At 44.9% G+C, this 20228-nt stretch overlaps 1 long non-coding RNA gene across 1 annotated transcript in view; it reads left to right on the top strand.

Moving 5' to 3' along the window:
- Positions 1-260, top strand: part of LOC309345225 — a 284561-nt gene extending 284301 nt beyond the window's left edge. The window contains exon 3 of the long non-coding RNA XR_014158115.1: positions 160-260. This is a non-coding gene — a long non-coding RNA (uncharacterized lncRNA). The remainder of the gene's footprint in view (positions 1-159) is intronic.
- The last annotated feature ends 19968 nt before the right edge of the window (positions 261-20228 follow it).

The raw sequence follows: 20228 nt of genomic DNA, 5'->3' as shown, positions 1-20228 counted from the left end.
TGAGGGTAAAACTAGCTAGAAAACCCTATAAGTCATATATGGTTGCCAGGCTTCAAGGCAGAATAGTAGAATGAAACAGTATTCTACTCTGTTCAGAAATTCCGATCAAGGTTAGACTGAAAAAGAAGTCAGCATGGTAGACCAAAACAACTAGAAGAGAAGAGTTTGGATTTGATATCCCGCTTTATCACTACCCGAAGGAGTCTCAAAGCGGCTAACATTCTCCTTTCCCTTCCTCCCCCACAACAAACACTTTGTGAGGTGAGTGGGGCTGAGAGACTTCAGAGAAGTGTGATTGGCACAAGGTCACCCAGCAGCTGCATGTGAAGGAGTGGAAACGTGAAACCGGTTCCCCAGATTACGAGTCTATCACTCTTAACCACTACACCACACTAGAGAGCCTCAAGATAAAACATTGGAAGGTAAGTCTGTAAGGCTTTTGCTCTGAGTTCCTCTAACAACTCAAATGCCCCTGGATCCTTTAAACTCCCAGGCAAACCAGCTGCAATGCTTTAGTTGGATACAAAATCCACAGGTGAGTGGATCACACTTATGAAAGATCTCCAGGGGAAGAAATGGACAGATGCAGCCACTGGAAAGGAGGGGGTGTGGAGTCAATTCTGAAGTGACATGAGTGGCGCGTGGTCTTCCTTCACGCCCCATTGCAGGAAGTTTAATTGCAAGGCAGGGAATATGCCCCAGTTGCTAAGCTAGCTGGTTGATGCCCCTTGGATTCTGGCACCTGTGAGGGGCAATGAAACTGCTCTCATGGCATGCATTGTAAAGACAAGGAGTGTTACCCATTGTTCCACAATACATAATCTCGTCCCCCGTTCAGGGAAATGCTCCTTCCTTGGCCCTCAGTGATGCTCTCCATAAGCATATCTGATTTGTTCCTAGTGGGGGGAAATGGTATTCTTCAGCCAACAGCTCTCAGAGTAGCCAGCACACACACACACACACACACACACACACACGCAATTTGCAATCAGATGTAAAACATTATAGCAGAGCAGTCAAAAGACTGACACCAGCAGAAGCAATAAAAGCTATCAGATTAAAACCACACAGCTGATATGCAAGGAAGACTAGGCTAATAAAAAGGCTTTGGAAAGATACCGAGCACCAGGTGAGCCTCCCTGGGAAGGGTGCTCCAAATGTGGGGAACCAAAACGGGAAAGGCCTCCCCTTTAGCCCCCATCTACAGAGCATAAGAGGGCAGGAGGGTGCACTTCTCTGCCTGTGGATAAACTAGCATAATTTTAATTATGGACCACTTATAAATGCCATCTCCAACTCAAAAGATTAAATCAATGGTGTCTCCGAAAATGTTTACATATCACTTGTGAAGACAGGTGAACTAATGCCAGTGTACTGGAAGAAGCAAAGATCACCAGCAATGATTCTTCAACATCAACTTTGTTGGTCTGGTCATGTTGTTTGGATGCCTGACTATCGTCTTCCAAAGCAACTACTCTATTCCAAACTTAAAAATGGAAAGCGTAATGCTGGTGGTCAACAAAAGAGGTTGAAAGAGTCTCTCAAGGCAAATCTAAAAAATTGTAGTATAAACACCGACAACTGGGAAACACTGGCCTGCGAGAACTCCAATTAGAGAACAGCCTTTACCAAAGGAGTCATGGGCTTTAAAGACGATCGAACTCAGAATGAAAGGGGGAAACGTGCTAAGAGGAAGGCATGCTTGGCAAACCCTCATTGTGATCAACTCCTGCCCAGAAACCTATGTCCCCACTGTGGAAGGACGTGTGGATCCAGAATTGGCCTCCACAGGCACCTATGGATACATCGTTAAGATTGTGTTCATGGAAGACAATCTTACTTGGCTACGAGTGATCACCAAAGAATAATAATACTAATAATAATGTATTATTTTAATATTGTTGAAGGAATTAATGGACTTGGCCCCCACTCCTGAGTTCTCAGCCCATCACTTCCTTCAGCCACCAGTATGAACTAGCAACAGTTCCATAAAGCAGACCTCAATTTCTCAATGGAGAAAAAACTTTTTCAGGTATTCCAAAGCTGTTGAAGAATTCCCCCCACCGCCAGATAATATTCTAAATATTCTGCAATTCTTTCGCACGCATTCTCCATTCACAAAAAAGAATGGAGAATTTTGGGGAGGCTATTTTTTCACCCAACTCTGAACTTGTTTAGAGGACAAAACAGTAAACCAGCTTCCTTGAGGATCCATGGAGAGCTTTCAAACACTACCCTCGTCTGGCTTCAGCGCAGATCTGTGAACCCATAACTGCTTGACCACAGCTTCCATACATTCATTCAGGATACATATAAAAACATAAGAAGAACTCTACTCTGTCCTGCGTCTTCCAACCATCATTTTCATTGGATGGTCTGAATGGGTTCAAGTATTATGAAAGGGGAGAGAAATTCTCCACATTCACTATGCATAATCTTATACAACTTTCTATTATATTGCCCCTTAACTTACCCTCTTTTCTCAATTAAAAAGCTCCAAATGCTGTAAACCTTTCCTCATGTGGGAGTTGCTCCATCTGTTTGATCATGTTGGTTGCCCTTTTCTGTATCTTTTCCAGCAATAAAACACCATTTTTGAAGTGATGCAGCCACAGCTGTACATAGCATTCCACTGCGGTTGCCCCATAGATATGTATAATGGCAATACCTGGATGCATATATTGATAAAAGTATAGAAACCAAAGCCATAGTTCCAGTTCTTTGTCCATCAGTGAGAGACAGGAAGACTTGGTGGTCTTCTTCCCTAGCTAGTGAGACATTCATAGTCCACCTGATATGCAATACATTACAGTAGAAGCGTCTTAATTAAGAACTTAAGAACTTAATTAATCCCATGAGAATTAATGGGTTAAACCACAGAGCGTAGAGCTTGCCAATCAGAAGGTCGGCGGTTCGAATCCCTGCAATGGGGTGAGCTCCCATTGCTCGGTCCCTGCTCCTGCCAACCTAGCAGTTCAAAAGCACATCAAAGTGCAAGTAGATAAATAGGTACCGCCCCGGCGGGAAGGTAAACGGTGTTTCCGTGCACTGCTCTGGTTTCGCCAGAAGTGGCTTAGTCATGCTGGCCACATGACCCGGAAGCTGTACACTGGCTCTCTTGGCCAATAAAGCAAGATGAGTGCCGCAACCCCAGAGTCGTCCACAGGGGTCCCCTTTACCTTTACCTTACCCATGAGAAGAGCCTCCCTGGTCTGTTGCTCTACCCCCTGTACAGTACCATTTGGTTTGTTGGCTAGATGAGAGCAAAGTCATCTCCAGGTTTTGGAGAGCCCTTGGGCAATATACCCTCCATGACCCACCTTCTGGGTCTCCCTGTTTGTTGCACCAGGTCCAGAGCACCCACTGGTAAGGTATGGTTTGGGCCCTTTGTAGATGCCCACCCATGTCACCATTTGATGCTAAAATAACTGTGATAGGCAGAAATGATGTTCAGCTTGCACAGCACAACCAATCAGGGAGAGTGTTCTGATACTTACTCTGTCCTCCCATTTTGTGTAGGACATAATATGGCAAAAAGGTTAAACTGTAAGTACACCTGCCAGGAGTAAGAGGAAATTCATTTCTTTCATTTATATCCTGCCTTTCCTCCTTTGAGCTCGAGGCGACATACATGGTAGTCTTCCCATTCTGTCCCCACAGCAACCCTGCGAGATGGGCTGCGCTGAGGAATAGCAACTGGCCCAATAACTCAGCTAAAGAGGTACTTGAACCCGGCTCTCTGAGGTCCTAGTCATTCAAAGGTGAACCTACCGAATTCACATGTTTGAAATTCAAGCTTCTCTGAATTTTGTAGTGAATTTTGCAGAGCCGTACTCCAGCCACATAAAGCATACAAAAATGCATATAATTAGGTAAGGTGTGCACAGAAATTCATACCTAAGTGAAAATAATATAGAGAGGTGCATTATTTTAGAGACCTCCGCTTTGTAAAAAAATGTGTATATTGGGCAAAAATGCATACAAGCAGATGTATCTGATGTATCGTGTGTTCTTTATGTTCTGTTGGAAGTTGCCCACAGTGGCTGCAGCAACCCAGTCAGATGGGCGTGGCAGAAGTAACTATTATTATTATTATTATTATTATTATTATTATTAGAAATGCACATTAAAATGCTGATGAATTTTCACAAGGACTTATTTTGAAAGAAATCACAAATGATGTCAAATTGTGGAGAACTGAACTTTAGATTGAAAATGAAAAAGAGAAATGAAGAGGAACCAGAATTGACAGATCCATCCAAATCCCTATTCTCGGTTGCGAGTAGAAACGGAATGTTACTTCTGAAAAAGCTTTGTGTTTGTGTCTGTCTTTGTATACACGAGTACGTTTTTGTTCATTGCTAAGTAGGCTACCTTCATGTGACAACATTTGACTCAAAGGTCCTTAACACCAAACAGAAAAACACACAAGTAATTTTCATCAAAATAAAAGTCATGGCCTTCCTGTCCAGCCATGCCTTGCCAATTCTTTGGCCACATCTTCCGGAGATGTTTTCATCCAGGAAGGAGGCAGGAGAGGCAGAGAAAAAGGAAAGAATGAAGGAGCCAGGACAGGATATGGATGTACAGATGCCACAGAGGAGAGGAAAAGCCTTGCATCTTTAATCGCAGCATGGTAGCAAATAACAGTGCTATCATTTGGAATATTCATTTTGACGCACGGCAGCGATGCGGCGATGGGGGGGAAGCCTTCCAAATCCTCCCTCCCACAGAAAGCAAGCAACTGTAGAAGCGTCCGGCCTTCCGCCACGTGGGGGTCACCTGAGGAAGAGGTGGAGCCCCAGGTGGTCACCACAAAGTCGTCGTCGTCCCCCCACTGCCAAGCACTGGCCTGTCCCTTGTTCATATCAGCCTTTGAGCAACAGCTGACCATACATAGCCAGGGCCTAGTGATGCCATGGGATGGACCGCGAGTGGTAAGCCGAGTGGGCTCTTTATTTGGCCTAGCTAAAAATAGGCACGTCGGGCTGGTGGAGGGCGGAGGGTGGGGGTGGGGGGAGGAGAAGAAGAGAGAGAGAGAGAGAGAGAGAGAGAGAGAGAGAGAGGGTAAGGGGGGATATACAAAAAGAGGCAGAGTCAGGACCCTGCAGGGCTAGTAGTCAATGGGCTGAGAGCAGGGATTGAACTGCAAATACTCCCCGCTCGGCCATCCCCAGCTGGCAGGCTATTTTTTGCCATGGTTGACTAAATATGGTCAGGGAGGGAATGGCAGGGGAAGGGACCACTTGCAGTGAGTGCATGTTTCAGATGCTTGGCCGGGTATATAAGCACTAGAAAGGTGGACTCGTTTCCTGATCAGCTTGCTTTGCCCTGCACCTCTCGAGTGCGTGCAGATCCCCCCCCCTCAAATCTCTCTCTCTCCCCCCACCCCAAATCTTCTTTCCTTTCTTTTGTTCCATCCTGACCTCTACCTCAGGCTGACCTTTCAGGGAAGGGCAATTGGGGTGGGTGGGCAAAGCGAGAGGGTGTGTTGAGTGGGGTGGGGAGAGAAGAGAAGAGAGAGGAATAGAGGGCAGGAAAGACTTCTGGAAACCAGACAGCCTTGCCCCCCCACCCACCCCACTTGGAGGTGTCCGACTGCCTGCACATGGGAGGTTTCTTCTTCTTCTTCTGAACTCCTGCTGCTCACCCTTTTCTTCCTGCTCTCTTTCTCTCTCTGTTTCTCCAGCCTCAGCTGTAAGCTTGCAAGCCTTCCCCTCCCTCTCTACCTTTAACCGAAGATGCTGCAGGAGGAATAGTGATGTAGTAGTAGTGCCTGTTGTGGGGTGAGGTGGGGTGTGGGGTGTGGGTGTTTCTGTGTGCGAGAGGAGAGAGGGTGGAAGATGGCTGGGGGTGGGGTGGGGTTGCCTCAATTCTCTCTCTCTCTCTCTCTCTCTCTCTCTCTCTCTCTCTCTCTCTCTCTTCAAGTGAGGTCTAATACCATTACAGGGCCGCACTTTCTCCCTTTCCCCTCCTGCATTAGAGATTAGCTTTAAGGAAAAGGCTGACGGCTGCTGCATGCAACGCATTATTACCTTGTGATTCCATGACCCTCCTCTATGCATCCCTAACTCTCGAAAGCTGATTCAGCTTTCAGCTAGTGCTCTGGTGACTTCCACTGCTGCAACAGAAAATCTTCTAACTGGTATGTCTTTTTTTTTTTAATTCCCCCTCCCCCTTTTTGCTATCTGCCTTCCCCTCTTTTCTCTCTCTCTCTCCCCCCCTATTTCTTTCTCTCTCCCCCCCCCTCCAACTGCACCAAGCTTAGCTTTGTTTTAAAGAGACCTGCTGCAGGACTCTCCTTGTGCATGCATCCAACTTGTCTCTCTCTCTGTGCACTTAAAATGCATGCTTTCTAGATCTGGCAGAAGGGGCATAATCGGTGCATGCTTTCAGACAGGGGGTGGGTTAGCGTTAGGGCATTTTTCAGATTCTTTCTTTTCTCTCTCTCTCTTCTGTCCCTTCCCTTCTTTCCTCTTGTTGTTGTTATTCTATTGCTGTAGCACACACTCCGCATTTTTTAAAAAAAGCACAGGGAAGGGGGGGCTAAACTGCAGAGCAAGCAGTGGACTAGAATAATCGGAACTGAAATGCTAGAACTTTGACATGCAGTCATTTTGCAAGGTTAAACCAACCTTTTAAATGCCTCATTCAGATATGAGCCGGCTAATGACAGCTGGAGAAAGTGGTGGTGCGGGTGGGGGGGGTAGGGAGGAGGTAGAGAAATCTTTTGATATTAAAAGCTAGTGGCTGTAAGCTGTAATGATACTGAGCCAGGGGAGGGGAAAAGTTGGGGGAGGGAGAGAGAGAGAGAGAGAGAGAGAGAGAGAGAGAGAGAGAGGAGATACAAGGTGGTTAAACTTAGCCTAACTTGCCATGATCTTAATGCTGCGGTGATTAACCATTGAAATGCCAAGGTTGTGATCATTAATTACCTGTGCATGATTTATGGGTAATCAAAATGGGAGGTTGAGGTGAAGGGAGAAATGCCCGTAGCCAGGAAAGGTACATTGGTGAGGCAAAGATACAGAAATGCAAGTTACACTTAAGAGCACCTCCTAGGTAGTTTTGGGTTTTTCTTCTTCTTCTTCCTTGGCCTTGAAGATGATCTTTCGTATGGGGGGTCAGATGGCACCCCATGCATACTTTTAAAGTCACACAATAACCAAGAATGCACTATGGATTTGATGTCGTGGATGTAAGTGATCATCTGTATAAATATCTAAAAAGCATGTGCAGTGTTTAATGCTTCAGCGCCGCAGACTTAAGACCACTTTTGTAAAAGGAGGTGAGTGCAGGATCGCTGCCTCCCCAGAGAGAGTGTTTTCATGCATATGTATTTGTGTTGCCATAGTTGTGTGTCTGTTATCTCAGCACACCGATATGCATGTGTTCCAGATCTATGTCTATATAATGACTACTTATTCCATGTGTTGTGGCTGTGATCTTTGGATCGTGCACCGGGGAGTAGCCCCATCCACTCCAGCGGGACTGCTCCTGAGTTAATGCATGAAGGGATTGCAGCCTCTATCTCTCGATGTTCCCTCCCTCCTCTCCCCACCCCGCATTTCTTCTTCTGTAGTGTGCTCTCTGTACATGTGTGCAAGAGGAAGAATGAATTCCGAACACTCAGCAATAATGTGCAATTGCGTAGTCAGAGAAGCTGTCACTGTAATTGCTCTGTTTCTCCAGAACTGGCTCTATCACGCTTTTTCTTTCTTTCCCCTTTTCCTCCTTTTGCTCAGAATACCATTGTTAATGTTGAAAACTGAGCCAATCCAATAAGAAACAGGCACTCAATTTCAGGGCAGGTTTAGTAACCTTCCATTTCGCTTGCAACTTTCCCACCGGTTACTTTCGCCGGAATGTTGCACCTTTGGACGCAGATGGCCATTTTGCAAATATTGGAGGTTGGCAATTCGGCTCTCTGGGGGTTGAGGAGCTAAGCTCTGAATGGAAGGTGGGCGTGTGGTGCCTTTATGCCACCACACCCACAAGGAGCCAACTCTCACCCTGACTTTAGTGTCTTCCTCAGCCCTTCTCCTTCTTATAATTATTGTTTTAGAAGAGAGAGTGTGTGCCTTTCTTCCCCAGATATTCTGCACACTCCTTCGCCTTCTTATCATGCAGGGTTTCCCCCACTATCAATGAACTGAGCACTCTAGATGAACGTGAGGAACTACACTTGCCCTCCGTTACCCTTGAGGGTGTGAAAATGATAAATAACCCTGACTAAATGTAAAAGCAGCAGCTGAGCTATATAATTCTGCTGTGCTAAAAGAAAAGGAAAAAGACCTAGAGACAAGCACTTTGGGCAATAATAAACCCTGTGCAAAGAGTGAACGTAACACAAATTGCCCATCTCTCCTCCCACCCCACAAAAGCACCTCTGCAATGGCAGCAAATGGCTACTGAATTAATCCAAAGCCAGACTTGAAAACTTTGAGGTGACTTTTCTACGAAGCCTCTGTGCTGCTTCATAAAGAGGAACTGTCGTCCCCTAACCCTTTTGCATCTAGAGGGTTCTGCTCTTTCCCTTTGCACTTTCACAAAGGGAATTCCCCTAGTTGCCAATTAGCAAATGCTCCTTTTTTGAGGAGAAAGCGGTATAGGCAGGAAGGGAAGAGTCAGGGAGGCAACCAAGTGTCCTTTGCAGTAATTTTAAAGAGGGAGGGAGGGGAACAAATAGACAAATAAACACAGTGGGTTGTCGCCATCCACTTGTGGCTATTTTTTATGTGGCACTTTTTATTATTGGATTAAGGAGAAAGACACACGAAGGCCTCTGTGGCTCTGGATAAGAATGATTCTTTCCCACGCCCCCTGGGTAGTTGCTGCTGGGTTCTGAGCAAAGGACACGTTCTCGCTATCTCCATCTCAGTCAACTTAATTCCACTGCTTTGGTGCATTTAGACCAGAGGGAGTTCCCTTCTGTTGAATCCAGACCGTAGGAAATTGGCCGCAGTTGAAATGAATACTTTTTGGGGGTGCAGGTAGGGGGCGGGGAAGGTGTAGAAGAAAAGCTAGGGAAATGAAGGAATTATCAAATTGCTATTTTGTTACTGCTTCTTTCTTTCTTGCTTTCTTTTTTAAAAAGAATAGTAGTAGTAGAAGATATTAAAACAGAAATGATGCAATGTATCTGAGCAAGACAAAACCACTCTTCTGCCTTAGCTGACTTGTGGAATGAGGGTGCCTGCTTTGCTTAATAATAATAATAATAATAATAATAATAATAATAATAATAAATATACCACTGATTTGAAGATCCCTGGAGAAAACGGGGATGCTTAAAAAAACACAGTTGCGTTTTTTAAAATGCACCGTGGAGGTTGTGAGGGTGGGGTTGCAAAGACCCATCAATACAATTAAGTATTCCAAAGTGCTTAGTTTGCCACTTGCTAAGTTTACTTAAACCCTCTTTAAAGGGTTCATTAGAAGACTGTGAGAAATGGTAAAATTCATTAACATTAAGGCAGCCGTTCTGCATTTGCCTGTAAATTGGTATTGATCTGCATGGCTCAGGCTGGTGGCAGGGAGGGAGGGAGGGAGGGAGGGAGGGAGAGAGAGAGAGAGAGAGAGAGAGAGAGAGAGAGAGAGAGAGAGAGAGAGAGGGGTAGCCGTCAGATGGAGCAGGTGAGTGGGCAAGCGAAGCGCACCATTACAGCAATGCTGAACGAGCATTATGCACCCAGTGTGACCTCCTGCTTTGCTGGATGTCTAAATCCTGCTCATAATAGTCTCCTATTCAGTGCACTCGTCATTCTCAGTGGTGCTACTCGGACCTCATTGTTAAGGGGGCTTTAAAGCTCAGAGTGGCTGTGAGGTAACCAGTGAGGAGAGAGAGAGAGACCGCCTGATGCAAACAGGAGAGAGAGGCAAGGTTTCACACACATGGAGACTCTCTCTCTCTCACACACACACACACACACACCCTCCAGGGAGCAGCTCTTCCGACTTCCACTCTGGCCTACACTCAACAGCTCTATCCATCCATCCACACATCCACCTTGGGCTTCTCCTGTTCTCTGTCTTATTTTCGCCTGTCCTCAGGTCTATTTCGGGCATCCTCTAATGTCACGAAGTTCAACCAGAAGATACTTTAGAGTGGGGGAAGAAACTCTTCTCCACTGCCCCCTCCACACCAAAAAAAGAGAGGGGGGGAAACCCCCGAGCCCTTTCCTTTTATGGGTTTCCTATCCTTCAGGCTGAGACTCATTTACGGTGACCTACAAAAAGGGGAAAAATTATATCAGTGGACACCTGAGGTAAGAAAGAAACTCCCTCCTTTTTCTTATCATTTATTTTTGCACTGACTAAATGGGGGGGGGGTATCTATCCTGTGTTTGAGTGTGTGAGCTTTTTTCCTCTTCTTTCCTTCTGATGAGCTGCCTTACACCCACTGTACGGAATGTGTTGATTTCTTACGTATATAAAGTGGACTCTTTGGTTTTTATCTGTGGATGCGCTGAAAATTTTTGTTTAAAAGTGTGTTGTGCAGGGTGGGGAGGAGGGAGTCAGCACGGACTGTATTTATATATAATATGCCGACAGGGAAGGAAGAAATATGTTCTACTTGAGTGCGTTTGCAAAGAAATTAAACCTTTTCTTCACTCCCTTATAATGTGCATTGGGCATATTTATGATAGCTGAAAGTTTCTAGACTATGGTTTTAAAAGGGGGGGGGAATCCTTCTTGAGGTGTGTGGATTTGCAAATCTGTGCTGGCTTTTGGATTAACACAGACAACAGTTTATAATTGCATATTCCTTTTTTTAAAAAAGAAAAAGAAAAAAGAAATAAACTGTGCCACTATGTCGGGAAATTAATTGTTGCAAAATTTGCTTGAAAACCCCATTTTTGCACACTGTATTGTCCTGTCCTGTTCTTGTGGGGGGGAGGAGGGGTAGAAGGTGCCTCTACAGAGGTCTCTGTGGATGGTCAGAGATGAGTCAGAGGCAAGGTAGGTGTGCAAGCTGGCAGCTGGTGGGATGGGGAGGCGAGGCAGAGAAGCCTGCTCTTTTTCAGACCTCCTTGCTCTGTGGATTCTACCTGGCGAGCCTCTTAGATGCCCATCCCGAAAACTACCTGCTTGAGAGACATACTTCTTTATATGCCCATATGAACCTCGCAAACTATGGAATGTAAAGAAGTATGTATTTCAGGTACGGACCTTCGCAATGGCGCTAATGTGGGGGATGCGTGTGTGTGTGTGTGTGTGTGGATATCTTAAAAGACAGAGAAAGGTTTGCTCTTTCTTTTTTCCCCCTTTCTTTCTTTTTAATTTAATGCCTGACATGGCAGACTGACTGGGGAGTCAATTGATGGTCGTGTTCCAGCGCGTGTATTGTTCTGTCACTTTGCCTGTGTCAGCAGGTGGAAGTGTTCATCAGGAGGACATTAAATATTCAATATGCTGACTGCGGTATGGGCTTTGAAAGGCAACGGCAGAGGAAAGCACGCTGTCCACTTCTGTGGGCTCTCGGTCTCTTTTCCAAAGCTCTCTTTTCCTTAAAGAAGAAGAAGAAGATGAAGAAGAGGGGAAAGAAGCAGGCTTAGGGGGCCTCCTTCCTCGCCTGCTTGCAAGGCTCCCTTTCCACATAGAAGAAGGACCTCGATATCCTATAGGAAAGAAAACACACCCCTAATCTATATGTGCGGATATGTGCATGTGTCTTGCGTGATAGAGGCATATTGAGCAACGGGGCGGCTTTGGAAACACGGATGGCATTTTTAGGGCTAATCAGAGTTCAGAAACTTCCGCCTTTGCTGGGTTTAAAAGTTATTTTTGTTTCAGCCTGTAAAAAGCAAATTCATACCGACCTCTTCTGCTTTAGAATGTAGGATATTGAGTAGGTGCATGATTACACACATGCCTCTTATTTTAAGAGGGTGTGGGCATACGTGTGGTTCAGGCAGGTTTTCCCATCTATTCCATTGGTATTTTGGGGGTTTTTGGTATTTAAAAAGGATATAGTCAGGGGCTGATGGAGCTTTGCAGCTTTATTTGTCACCACAACACATTTGCAAAATTTTTATTTTTTATTTTTTAAAAGAGGGGTGTCAAAAGGGCTGAATGCATCTTGCTGGGCCTTTGATATTATTGACTCTCTTGTCTGTTTAATGTCTTAACACCTGTCCGCCACAACCAAAAAAGGACCCCTGTCATACGCGATAAAATTCCTAAAATCCTCAAAGAACTGTATTTTGCGAATTGAATCAAGTGACAGGCCCCACTGTCCACCTGCCCCTGGTGTGACACATTAACTCTTCCTTAACTTATTTCACAAGTGGCACTGCACTGTGTTCTCAGGTGGAATGCCTGCAGGTCTGACGTCAAGTTATTCTCAGTTTGCCAAGATGCTGCCCGCCACACAGCCATCTGGCAAGCCATGAGAGTCCTGATGTCTTGATTCCTCTCCCCCCCCCTCCCCACCGCCCCATTTCTGAGATGCTGATCAAGCAGCAGACAGATGCTGTCTTTGGAAACCTTAGCTCCGTGCGTTGTTTGGTGCTGCTAAAAGAGAAAATCAGGATTTTGAAGGGCATCCTTCCCCCTCCCCCTCCCCCCAAATCCTTACCCAGATCTACTCAATGGAAGTCCCATTGTCACTTGTTACATGCTTATGTGGAAGGGCATTTAAGTGGATAGCAGAAACTCGATCATAAGTGGGTGTTGGTGCTGAAATTAGATAAATGTTTCCCCAAATACACCAGAAGTGGGTTTTATATTGTAGTTCATTCAACAAATATTGTGAAAAGGCTTCTTTCTTTCTTTCTTTCTTTCTTTCTTTCTTTCTTTCTTTCTTTCTTTCATCCCTCTCATTCTTTTGCAAATTCTGTATCGATGATGTGACTGCAGAAATAGTGAGGCTGGTATCTCTAACGGCGGCCAATCAGATTTTGTTTAATGCACTGATTTGGATGAGAACATGAATTTGGGCCGGAGCCAAAGCTTGAGCTACTGCAGAGGTCTAGAAAGTACATTTCTTTCTTTCTTTTCTTCTTTTTTAAAAAAATGTTTTGATGTGCTGGCAGTGGACCAGGGAAGGCAAATGGCCTTGCTGATCCTGGCATCATGTGCCCTTTGCTCTTTAGGAGAATTCCACTCATGCCAGCCTCTCTGGAGCCTACAACAGGTGGAAGAGGGAGCAGTAATCTGGGTTAACGCTAGGCTGCCAAAAGGAGTGACCTTTGGCTTGAATAGCAAGTTCTTGCTCTAAGTTTAGGGAGCTAAATTGGCAAATGGTGGTGGAGGCTGCAGGAGAGGGGCAGAGACGAGAGGGCTGACTCACAGTCTTCCATCTACTACCCTGCTTTCACTCTCTTAGCAGCTTCAGGAAGGTCTAAGGCAAATTGCATGTGGCCAAGCCACCATTTATCTCTCTCTCTTGGAGGGGTGTGGGCCGTCTATCATAAAGCGGGAGGGCATAAGCCCTCCTCTTTTGAAATCTAGGGACTGTGGTTGGCTGCAGTGGATCGTCCCATTTTAAAAGACACAAATGGCCTCATTTTCTAAACAAATCAAACCATCCCTTTCTTGAGCAAGCAGGGCACTCTTAGAATCATAGAATCATAGAGTTGGAAGAGACCACAAGGGCCATCGAGTCCAACCCCCTGCCAAGCAGGAAACACCATCAGAGCACTCCTGACATATGGTTGTCAAGCCTCTGCTTAAAGACCTCCAAAGAAGGAGACTCCACCACACTCCTTGGCAGCAAATTCCACTGTCAAACAGCTCTTACTGTCAGGAAGTTCTTCCTAATGTTTAGGTGGAATCTTCTTTCTTGTAGTTTGGAACCATTGCTCCGTGTCTGCTTCTCTGGAGCAGCAGAAAACAACCTTTCTCCCTCCTCTATGTGACATCCTTTTATATATTTGAACATGGCTATCATATCACCCCTTAACCTCCTCTTCTCCAGGCTAAACATGCCCAGCTCCCTTAGCCGTTCCTCATAAGGCGTCGTTTCCAAGCCTTTAACCATTTTGGTTGCCCTCCTCTGGACACGTTCCAGTTTGTCAGTCTCCTTCTTGAACTGTGGTGCCCAGAACTGGACACAGTACTCCAGGTGAGGTCTGACCAGAGCAGAATACAGTGGCACTATTACTTCCCTTGATCTAGATGCTATACTCCTATTGATGCAGCCCAGACCTGATACACTGCTTACTTCCTTGCCATTGACCAACTCTTGAGACAATTAAGCACCTTATTAATAGGGCTTAACACTCTGAGCTATGCTCAGGGGCAGCCGATCCTGTTTTGCCGCCTGAGGCAAAAAAAAGAGGAAGTTGTTGTACACCTGCCTGCCCTATCTTGAGGCTCTGGCCCGAAGCCTTGCTTACCGGGGTTGTGTGGCTTCCAGGTTCAGGTCTTGTGGCTTCCTGCAGTTTCCAGGTTCAGGGGAGATCACCGCAGAACCCCTTGAGACCCAGTGTGGTGCAGTGGTTAAGAGCGGTGGATACGTAATCTGCGGAACCGGGTTCGCTTCCCCACTCCTCCACATGCAGCTGCTGGGTGACCTTGGGCCAGTCACACTTCTCTGAAGTCTCTCAGCCTCACTCAACTCACAGAATGTTTGTTGTGGGGGAGGAAGGGAAAGGAGATTGTTAGCCGCTTTGAGACTCCTTTGGGTAGTGATAACGCGGGATATCAAATCTAAACTCTTCTTCTTCTTCTTGAGACTGTGCAAAGGCCTCTACAAGATCGCACAGGGCTCTTGCAAGATATCCCCGGAAGCCACTGCTGCTTCTTCTCTTTGCTTCTCCAGTGGCAGCAGCAGGAGCCCCTTGGATTCTGCCACCTGAGGCGGCTGCCTCAGTCTGCCTTCTAGACGAGGCAGCCCTGGCTACACTTGTCATGGAAACAGGACCTTCTGATTTTACGACGATCAGAAGGTCGGCGGTTCAAATCCCCGCGACGGGGTGAGCTCCCATTGCTCGGTCCCTGCTCTTGCCAACCTAGCAGTTCGAAAGCACATCATAGTGCAAGTAGATAAATAGGTACTGCTCCAGTGGGAAGGTAAACGGCATTTCCGTGCACTGCTCTGGTTCACCAGAAGTGGCTTAGTCATGCTGGCCACATGACCCGGAAGCTGTATGCCGGCTCCCTCGGCCAATAAAGCGAGATGAGTGCCACAACCCCAGAGTCGGTCACAACTGGACCTAATGGTCAGGGGTCCCTTTACCTTTTATTCTTAGTATGACTTAGTTGGATTTAACTTTAGGATAGATTTGATCCAGCTAAACTGGTTTGGATTCAAATTCTATAACTCTGTAGTTCTGCATAACCCCTTAGAACATATACCGTACATATTGCTGGTTTCTTTCCTCCAGAAAATATTTATTTCTTCTTCCCTGAAGTCATCTGCTACTGATGGAGAAGCAGACCTTTGAGCCTGCTAAACTATTTCAGGGCAATAAAAGACCCCTAGTCCCTGCTTAGCATTAACATTTTATGGGATGATGTGGTGTTTAAAATTAAAGCATTAGTGTTTTGGAATTAGCCTTGGCAGAGCAGTAAAATGATATTTCCTAGGCTTAAGTTTGCAGCTTTCCCTGGGCTATAAATCACCGACATTTGTCTGGGCACACTAAATTTTAAAAGGGGACAAATGCTGTCACTGTCTCAAATATAAAACGAGACTCATCCCTCTGGGACACACCTTGCTTTGGGGGGTGGGAATCTGCCTGTTGTTCCATGAGATATAGGTGCAAAATGTTTGAAAAGGAGGAAAACTGCAGAGCTCTGGACTTCTGTTGTGTAGAGTGCTGAAAGACATCCATTATGTTCTTCATGAACTGCAATTATTCTGGAATAAGGGACAATCCTTTCAGGGGACCTCTCTATGCACCCTAGCTGATGGTCACATTTCCCTTTTAACGTGGGTTTCACTGACATATTCATTTCGCTTTTTTTTAAGGATTGCTCGATTTCCAGGGCTGATTTACTTGAGCGAAATGCATCTTCAATGCCATTTTGATTTACTTTTAATTCTCTCCCCTCTGAATTAATATGCTTGTTAATCAAAGGGAATTGCATTAGGAAGTGAGTAACTAAACCATGCAGATTTAAATGTGTATGTAAATATGTTGGCAGCTGCAAATTTGGGGGGCTTGCCTTTTTAGGTGTTTTAACAACTGGGTTAAAGAGGATGGAGGAAGGAAGCCTGAAAGGTGTAATTAGGTAGAAAACATTTTTAACAGAAGCCTGCGCGTATTGTGTGTATTTTTAATTTAGTTTTCTGTCCCTCTAATTATGAGCTTTTTTTTTTTTAAGGGATGCATTAGGATGAAATTGAAAAAAAATAAATACAGGGTAATTTTAAAACAAATGTTCAGGATGGATTGAACCGAAGTGAAGTTTTATCATTGTCTTTAATGGCCCATTTGGGGGATTTGAATTTCTTTTTATGACTTCCGTTGTAGATCTGCTGATATCACCTCATTGGATCCCCCCCCCCTTTTGCTGTTCAAAATGCAGCTGATTTCCAAACTCCTTCCCCTGTGAAATAATTATGAGAGGAGCCACTCAGGAAAAAATAATGGAATAAAGCAAACAGGCAAAAGACAGGCACCTAGTCCTGATCACTTTATCATGGGCGTCGTTCCTGAAGTTCTTTGGTACAGCTCAGCCGCGCGAGGCAAGTCATTCCATCAGGACAAGTTGAGAAATTCGAGAGCTGTCATCCAAACAGCTAAGCGAGGATTTTGTTTTAAGAGGCAGTTGTGAAAAACAGTAGCTCCGAGGATTGTAAAAAGCCGTAAATCCACTGAACCAAATTAGTTACATTTTCATACTCTATGCCCCACAAAATCCAGACTTTTTTTATAAGTATAAAAAATAAAAAAAATAAAATCCATAAATGAACATTTTACATGTAAGGTTGGAGGGGGAGAGAGTCCTTGAATATACAGTGGCTATTTTGCCGGCTCTTCGGTGCAACTTTCTGAATGGTTTTGTTTGCTTAAGCTGACACAATATGTGTGCAGACGTTTTTATTTCTTCTTAGCCCTTGGGAATCAGGTGACCAGATAAACACACTTCCACACCCTGTTTCTAAATAAATAATAATAATAAAGAAGATGGCAGCTTGCAATTGAAGTTTAATAGTGCGTTCATCAAGAGCAATAAAGCATTTTATTGCACAAGTATCTCTGTGCATGCGCCGGCCTGGTTTTTTTTTTTTTTAAAAAAAAACAAGCCTAAGAAAGGAGTGCATCAGCAGTCTTACTTAAAACTGTCGACCGAATGTGAAAAATGTTGCATTGAGGACTAAACTGCTATTAAGCATGATTAGACTGACCTGAAGGACAGATATTTTAGCTGCTGCAGCATAAGTCGATCACTGTGAGCATCGCTTGGATTGCATGTGCGCGCACACAGACACACAATAAATTAATTTTATAATGAAAGAAGCTTGGAATGTTTAGGTCTTTGAGGATTGGGGGGGGGGATATCTGTGTCTTTCTTCGAAGGGGGAAAGGATAGTGTTGTTTTCTTTGGAAAAGAGGTGTCTGGCGTTTTTTTGGGGGGGTGGATTTGTAGGGATGTATTAATTGCTGCCACTTTAGCAGAAATGGAAAATGTGGGACTCAGACCAACCAATCGAAAAGGAGGGGAGGGGGGGGAGAGAATTGTGCTGACTCAGGGTTTGGGCTCGCGTGCACGTTTGGTTGCAGAATAGATCAGCACTGCAGTGCAGTGAAACTCTCTGCTCTGGAGTCCAACTTAACTGGGCAGGGCTTCCCTCGTGGTGAGACAGGTTGAGGAAGAGGAAGGCCGCACGAAAAGACAGGACTCTACCCACCCGCCATTAATGTCTTGGTTCATATCCTTCCTCCGAGCTAGCAGAGACTGTGGCTTTGATGCAAGCCATTCATACGTTGGGGGGTGTGGGTGTGTGTGGAGATGGCATGCCTTTAAAGGACATGGTTTTATCACGTGGTGCATTTAAATCTTTTCAAGAAGACCAAACGATTGCTTGCTGTTTTCCTACGTTGATCCCCATTTCCTCTGCCTTGATCCCGCCGAACTTTGCTTTTCAAATCGGTTAAGCTGCAACATTCAGGCAGAAACCGGTATGGCAGCAAACTAGTCCCATTAGTGTTTTCTTGCCTAAATAGTGTGCAGAATTTAGTTGAAATTTCATTTCAAACTGTCAGCTTTATAGGGCAGTGTGCAGGTTGCTTTTGAAGTTCATGAAGTCGTAAGAAAAAAAGCCCCCAAAGTCTAAAAACGACATTTAAAAATGTTTGCAATAAGATAAAAAGGATACATACTATTAGCGTACAAAGGTGACCTCACAATCTGCCATATCACTGACTTCCTATCATACCTTGATCCTAAATGTGTGACTAGATTTGTGGGTTTCATTTCTCAGTAAGTATGCTGAGGAAAGGAGGGTTAGTTTCTGCCTTTGCAAAAATGGATGATGGTTGTGCTTAAATTAAGCAAAAGCCTAGACTCAGTGCTTGATTCTATTACAAATTAAAACAAAGTGCATTCTAACTTTTGTTATCTGTCCTACGACTCTGTTTGGCAAGTACATGCTGACAATATTCAGTAGTTGGTAGTCCTCATATTGCACATTGATAAATGACTGCACTGTGAATTCGACGCACACAAAAAATTGGCCGGTGGAACTTGGAATGATAAGGCTAAACATTAGTTCACACTGATTTGCTGAATTACTTTAAAGAACCTGCAGCTCAAAATTTACTAGCGTGCAGGTATGCTTGGGGAATTCAGTTTCTGTGAAACCACCTGATTTGCAGCTCTTGGGTTGAAGTGTAGATGGGAACGTTGTTTATCCTTCAGCTTCTGCACCTGTCCGAATTGCGCAGTACAGGCCTTGGCTGAAGATGTGTCATTTAGAATAAAATATTTTTGGAAATGTGTACACCAAGATTAACTGCCTATTTAAATATGTATTTTGCGATAAAACACATATTTAAATATGATTTCTTGTGTATGTTTTCAAAAAATGCATATTAATGTGGGAATTGGATGGAATGAGCTTATTGGTGAACACGCATGAAACTGAGGCAGACCAGAAACAAACTGATCAGTCCATCTTGGATTTTGTAGTCATCTTTGTGATAACTAAGTTTCAAAAAGATCTTCCATGTGGCATGGGAAAACCATTTTAGCCAATCACCTAGCAGAATCCTCTGCTGATTCCCATTTTCTCCCTGTCTTCCCTCTCTGTCTCCTCCTGCCTCTCTGCTTTCTTTTCATTCCTTATTTCAAGAGTTTGCATTCTTCCTTATCTTCTTCCTTTCTTTCCTCTGCTCTCCAATTTTTTGCCTCCACCCGCTTTTCCTTTTCTCCTGCTTCTAGAAGAGGAACAAAAATGTATCAATGGGACTCCTGCGCTAACTGTGTGAGTTTGCTTCTTTGCTGACCTGCGGATTCCCAGGCTCTAAATGAAAATGTTATGGGAAATGCTCGTTTTGCTGCTGGAAATGTCAGCTACATGTCTCATCCAGCTCTAACCCCTCCTCTCTCTTTAACATCTAGTTAGGGAAGAAAGTCTTCCCTGTGTTGGGTGCTTCCTCCTGCAACACCAGCTGCTATTGACTGAAAGCGGGGGAATGCACTACATGTTCTCATACGATGCATTTCCAAATTATGGTATAGAGGAAGAGGGCACACCACCATTTTGTGCAGCAAATGCATTTCTACCACACGTGAGAACAGAAGAAGACCAGAGGTCCATCTAGTCCAGCATCTCATGGTAGCCAACCAGCTGCCTCTGGAAAGCTCACAAGGTGGACATGAGAGCAATATCACTCTCCTACTCAGTTGGATAGTCATTGGACATGCTGTCTCGAATCTTGGAGGTAGCATAGGGCCATCCTAACTAATAGCCATTGGCAGTTTCGTCATCCTTGAATTGGGCAAATCCCCTTTCAAAGCCATATGTAATTTGAGTGTTCTCAGAGGAGTCACCCAGTTGGAGGGGGGGCACTCTCCCATAAAATCTGTGGTTGTATCCAGTGCTGCTCCAACCCAGAGGAGACCCACTAAAAACAAGGAAGATGACTAACTTTTAAAAAAGAGAAAAGGTAAAGGACCCCGGACGGTTAAGTCCAGTCGCACTCTGGGGTTGCAGCGCTCATCTCGCTATACAGGCCGAGGGAGCTGGCATTTGTCCGCAGACAGTCTTTCCGGGTCATGTGGCCAGCATGACTAAGCCGCTTCTGGCACAACGGAACACTGAAACCAGA

Source organism: Podarcis erhardii, assembly GCF_964252035.2.
Source record: "Podarcis erhardii genome assembly, chromosome: 6".
Taxonomy (NCBI): domain Eukaryota; kingdom Metazoa; phylum Chordata; class Lepidosauria; order Squamata; family Lacertidae; genus Podarcis; species Podarcis erhardii.
Note: the sequence above shows the minus strand (reverse complement) of the source record. Positions and strands in the feature narration are given on the sequence as shown.